Below are 5,721 nucleotides of genomic sequence, written 5' to 3'. Positions count from 1 at the left end.
ATTTAAAAAAAAAGTTGTTCTTGATAATAGCTAGAAAAATGTCTTCTCAAGTAAGAAGCAATCTAAAGGTTTATACAATTCCCTAGGAATTTACCTCGAGCTCTCAAATAAACCTTGGTTACCATATGCCATGAGGTAAATCATATCGACTTCTCACAGAAAATAAAGACCAAGAATCCAGTAATTAAAAAGGTTGTTGTTGTTGTTAAGTGCTGTCAAGTCGATTTCGACCCATAGCGACCCTGTATAGGGTTTCCAAGAAGCAGCTGGGTAGCATGATAGAAATTAGTTAAGAAAAAAATCAGATGATAGATGAAATAGAACTCTGGGTCTTAATTGATATTTATCACAATGTTGTTGATAAGTGCTGTTGAGTCGGTTCTGACCCATAGTGACCTTATAATTTCTAAGGAACAAAAAGTAGGTCTGAACTGTTGACCTTGTGGTTAGTAGTCTAGTGATTATCCTATAGTGCCACATCAGGACCAATAACTATAATATGATAAATTCAAGAACAAATAAATGTCTCTACTGAAATATGTATGGTATATTGACGATGTGTATTTATATAAGAACTGAAATGATAAAATTGTTAGCAGCCATCAAGTCGGTTCTGACCCATGGTAACCATATGTACAACAGAAAGAAACACTGCTTAATCCTGAGTCCTCCTCACAATGGGGAGCATGTTTAAGCCCATTGTTGCAGCCACTGTGTTAATCCAGCTCACTGAAAGTCTTCCTTTTTTTACTGACCCTACTTTAAAGGCCTGATGCCCTTCTCCAGGTACTAGTCCCTCCTGATAACATATAAAATTACTGGCTAGCAAAACAAATTTAGAGAAAAATAAGTTTACATGTAAAGAAAATCTTTAAGTTTACTGTGGATCAAAACATTTATAGAACTGTATTAATCAAGAGCAGTATTCCTGTAGCTGAAACTAAAAGACAGCCTGAGAGTCTGGCTCAACACAACCACTCTCCCCCTCAAAAGCTATGTAACTGGTGATTTATTTATTAACACCAAGCAATGGATAAAGATTATTTCATTTTTTTTTCACTTCATGGAGTAAGTTTCTTGGTTGGTTTACCATATATAGACTGCCTGAGATAATAAAAAACTTCATCATTACAATAAATGATGGTCTTCCTATTATTGATAGAAGAAAAGGGTTGATTGCTGAAAACAGTATGGGTGCTCTGTAGGCATACATACATACTATTTAATAGTTAATGTCATCTTTAGTAGAGATTAAAAATCTATAGATATGGATGCTTGTGCAGAATCATCTCGTCCCCGGACATAAATTTCACGGGGAATCTCCTCCATTACTCTGTCTTCTAGGGCCTGTTCAGGTCACTCATGTGCCTGTTTGAAAGTGTAGCTACTTTTTTTGAAGGTGCTATTAAATGTTTTCATTGGCTGTGGTTGTGCAAAATCATTTCGGAAAGGAAGTTCCATGGAACTGAGGTTGGTCCTGCTTTGTTTGACACTGGATGCTTGTGAGCCACAGTGATGGTCATGAATGTACCTGGAGGCAGTGGAAGAGCGCTGCATCTTCTGGTAGTTGTCCAGCTCTTCTGACAGGTCAGCTAGGTCTGCAGATATCTCTTTGTCCCTAAGCGAAAATAGTTCATAATGAGGGGGATCAAACACTTCTTGGAATCCAGTTTTATTAAAAGTAGTTTTTCAAGCCATGACCTTTTTTCGAGGTTGTTTCACTTGTACTAAAATAGAAATAATGAGAAGGACCAAGACAATCCCTGATGTAATGCCAATAATTGTTCCATGAGTTTTAGAGATTTGTTCAAATAGTCCTGCCTTTTTCTTGTCTTTACAATGATTTTCGTCCCAAGGGTATGCACAGTTTTGAACACCATTACAGACTAAAGAATTATTGATGCACATGTTTCTATGGCAAAAGAAAGTGCTGCTGGTGCAGGGAGGTTCCACAAAGGAAGTAAAGAGCATTCTAAACCTACTAAGCCCACTACCTTCATCTACCCACATCCGTATTACTCCAATTCCAGTTTTAAGCATCACGTCGTGCCATGGTGCTGCAAAACTTAGCTTTCAGATTTTCAATGGAACAACTTCCATCATAGACTGCAACGAAGTTTGTTTTGCATTCATTTGAGTGCTCCATTTGATAATCTAGGAACCTCAAATAAATCTTAGCTTTTGGAGTAGCTTTAATTGTCCATATGCAATCAACTTCTTGGCCAGGTTTTGTTTATTCTTCTTTTTCTACCTGACTAGAACGTACTATTCCATAAGCTCCTGAGAGCTCAAACTGGCAATCTGGGATGGGATTTAAAATACCTCCTAGGTAAGTAAAGTCAGGATCTGGAATAAATGAATATTTTGCTCGAAATCCCAGTTCTTCTAGTTCTTCATCAGAACTAAACTTAATCCACATGAATCTCCCTGTTGATCTAATTAATGGAGGGCTTTTCACACCACAGTAAGGATCTATAAGTGGAGAGAAACCAAATGGCCCATCTCGAACTTCCAAGTGATCAAACCGACATTCAAATGAAGGTTCTATGTAATAATGTTCATCAAAGGTCAATTTTATTCTTTGTCATGGAGCAGCTTCCAAAATGTGGATACATTCCTTGTTTGGTGGATATGCATCAGGATAATTTAGGGAAGTAAAACGACCTCCATTGCTAGTTTGAACCCAAATGCCACATTGTGTTGCAGGAATGTGTTTGATTCCAATGTTTTGTCCATCTTGGGTCTTTTGGGCCACAGCAATCCCTTCCACTACAAGTATTGTTATTAACAACACTTTGAGAGCAGAACAGAGCTGCTCCAGGGCCATATTCCTGAACTGCTCAGCAGTTTGTGTGGGGCTGGGGAAGCGGCAGTGGAGGCGAGGAGGCGAAGCAGCACTCACAGCCCACGCGGCGGTAGCCCGCTCCCTCCCCATCGCCGGCTACCAGGCTCTCCCCTTGGGGCAGGGTTCTGGTCCGGTGGCCCGCCAAGGCTGAGCCCTCCGGCGGGCTCACACGCTGCCTGAGCCCTCCGACTGGAGCCGTCTCCAGCCTCACGTTGCTGCATCCCATAGACCGTCCTGGAGCCGAGGAGCATTGTCGCGAGGGAAGGGACATGGCCCCAGAAGCTGCTCTGCTCGTGGTCGCAGCTCTGGCTGCTCTGAAGTCTTGGTTCAGTTTTATATATGTCATTCCATTTTCTTATGCCTGCATGGTTTCTTCTGAGAAATTAGAGCTTAGTCTTATTAGTTCATTATAGTTTATTTATTTATTTATTTTTGTTTTTCCTGAGCTGACTACAGGATGCCCAAGAAACAACTGACAATTTTGGTACATGGCCAGAAGCAAGATAGAGTAACTGACACAAATGCGGTGGCAGTAGACCTAGACTTCCACTGGAAGGAGGGCAGGCTTTGGAACAGAGTAAGAAGGAATTCAGGAGAATGATATTGAAGTGCATCCAAACACTCCACAGAGGTTTTTTTTTAAAAATCAGGAAGAAGTCAGGAAAGTGCTAGACGAACAATCAAATAAGATAGATACAGCATTGGAAATAACTCAAAACCTACAAAAAGAGGTCAAAACTATTACTAATAAAATTTCAAAAACAGGCAATACACTGAAAGGTCCAAGGAGTAGAATTGGAGATGGAAGCCAGAAGCAAGGAGTTGGAAGAAAATTTCTCATTGCTGCTAAGATAGAAGTTGTTGTTGTTGTGAAGTCCTCTCTAGCTGGTTCTGATCCATAGCGACCCTGTATAAGGTTTCTGAAGAGCAGCTGGTGAGATTGAACTGCTGACCTTGCAATTCAAATGGCTGTGCAGTCTGGCGCATTAACCCACAGCGCCACTCCAGCACTCCTAAGATAGAAGAGCAAGCAGAAAAAAAGGATAAAATAAATCTGAAGAAAGTCTAAGACTCATGTTGGACAACATGAAGACGAACAAGTTAAGAATTATTGGCTTTCCGGAATAGGAAGAATCACACAAGTCCACAGAGGAGATAGTTGAAATGTTGCTGTAAAAAAAAAAAAAAAATTGCCTAACATCCTGAAAGACATAAATATAAGCATTAAAGAAGCTCAATAAACCCCAGGAAGGATATGTCTCAATAGAAAATCACCAAGGCATATCATAAGCAAGCTCTCCAAACTCAAAGACAAGGAGAGAATCCTGAAAGCTGTGAAGGAAAAGGTCAGTGTTATTTTCAAAGTCAAGCAAGTCAGATTAAGCTCTGATCTCTCAGCAGAAACCATACAAACAAGAAGACAATGAGGAGACATATATAACACCCTGAAAGAAACAAAACAAAACATAATTGCCAAGCAAGAACAGTGTATCCAGCAAAGCTGTCAATCAAATACAAAGGTGTAATAAAAACATTCCTGGATAAATAGAAGCTAAGGGATTTTGTTAAAGCCAATCCTACACTTCAAAACATCCTAAAGGGAGTTCTTTGGATTGAGTACCAATAAGAACAGACAACATCTAGAGATTGACATACATGGCAGCACCACCTGGAACTCAATCTACAGATGGAAGAGTCCAGAACACAACAAAACTATAAGAACAAATTCAGATTTTTTGGAGGTCAGTTAATGATAAAAAATAAATTACAAGGTGAAAGAAGGTACAGAGATCCAGGTGGTGAGTAGGTCAAGTAAATCGCAGAATAAAAAAATAGGCTGTTCATTTATTTGTTTTAATCAGAATAATATTTACTTTTCTTTTTACTATTATTGTTGTGAATTAAGTGATAGTGTTTACATCAGTTTTACACTCATCCTATTGTATTCACTTCCTTGCAAGGATTACAATCATATTCGTTTCATTGCAATGATTACAATCCTCTACATGCTTCATAATTCAACAGTATTTACTTCTATTTTCTATTCTTCCGTTTTGTTTTGTTTTGTTTTGTTTTGTTTTGGGGGGGATGTGCACTCACGAAACACTCAGGAATATACAATCGTTCAAACAGCCAAAGGGCACACCCTGCAAGTCAGTCCACCAACAGCCAGCACACTTCCCTTCCTCCATGAGTGTAAAGTCTTCAGATGCTATCTCATCATCTCTGCCTCCAACTGTGGCATAGTCACTTCTCTTGGTAGGGTTCCACACTCCACTCATGCTCTTCTCCCTTGATGGTCCCAGGGTCCTATGCTCCAGGACTGTAATATCAACCACTCACCTCTTTTTGCTACAAAACTTCAGTCTTTAAAGTTGCAAAAATTACAATTAGTCATGATAACAATTAATCACTATTGAATCATAAGAGTCTTGTCCCTATCTGCTTTAACAAGACCTGTTTAGACAGGATGGAAACCACACAGTAAGGATTCTACTTTCCCCTGCACAATCTGAATCTAAACTCACTTTTGAAAACATGAAAACCAATCACTTTGTTCTTTTACAGGCCCCCATTTTAGGTAGTCAATGTCTAAGTAGCTCATCCCTATCAACCGTATGTACAGAGGGGATTGGAATGATCCTTGCTGTAGAGATTCCTTCCCTCTTGTTTGGTATTTTAAGCTACTACATCCATAAGTATAGTTCAATGCCGGGGTCTGACCCCGACATAGTTGTCACGAGTTTTTGGTTCACGAGGAGGGGAGATCCAGTGGCGATAGAGATAGCGAAAGAATACACAGACAAACAGAAGAAGGGAGACAATGAGGCACCCCAAAGCCAGGGTGGATACATCACTGGTGGGCAGGCTTGGGA

The 5,721-nt window shown here is 39.8% G+C and overlaps 1 pseudogene; it reads right to left on the bottom strand.

Annotated features, from left to right (window-relative positions):
• Positions 1–1,251: 1,251 nt before the first annotated feature.
• LOC102831545 lies at positions 1,252–2,827 on the bottom strand (annotated as a pseudogene).
• Positions 2,828–5,721: the final 2,894 nt, after the last annotated feature.

The sequence above is a fragment of the Chrysochloris asiatica genome, unplaced genomic scaffold, assembly GCF_000296735.1.
Source record: "Chrysochloris asiatica unplaced genomic scaffold, ChrAsi1.0 scaffold00180, whole genome shotgun sequence".
Lineage (NCBI taxonomy): Eukaryota > Metazoa > Chordata > Mammalia > Afrosoricida > Chrysochloridae > Chrysochloris > Chrysochloris asiatica.
This window is presented reverse-complemented; position numbering and strand designations above follow the sequence as displayed.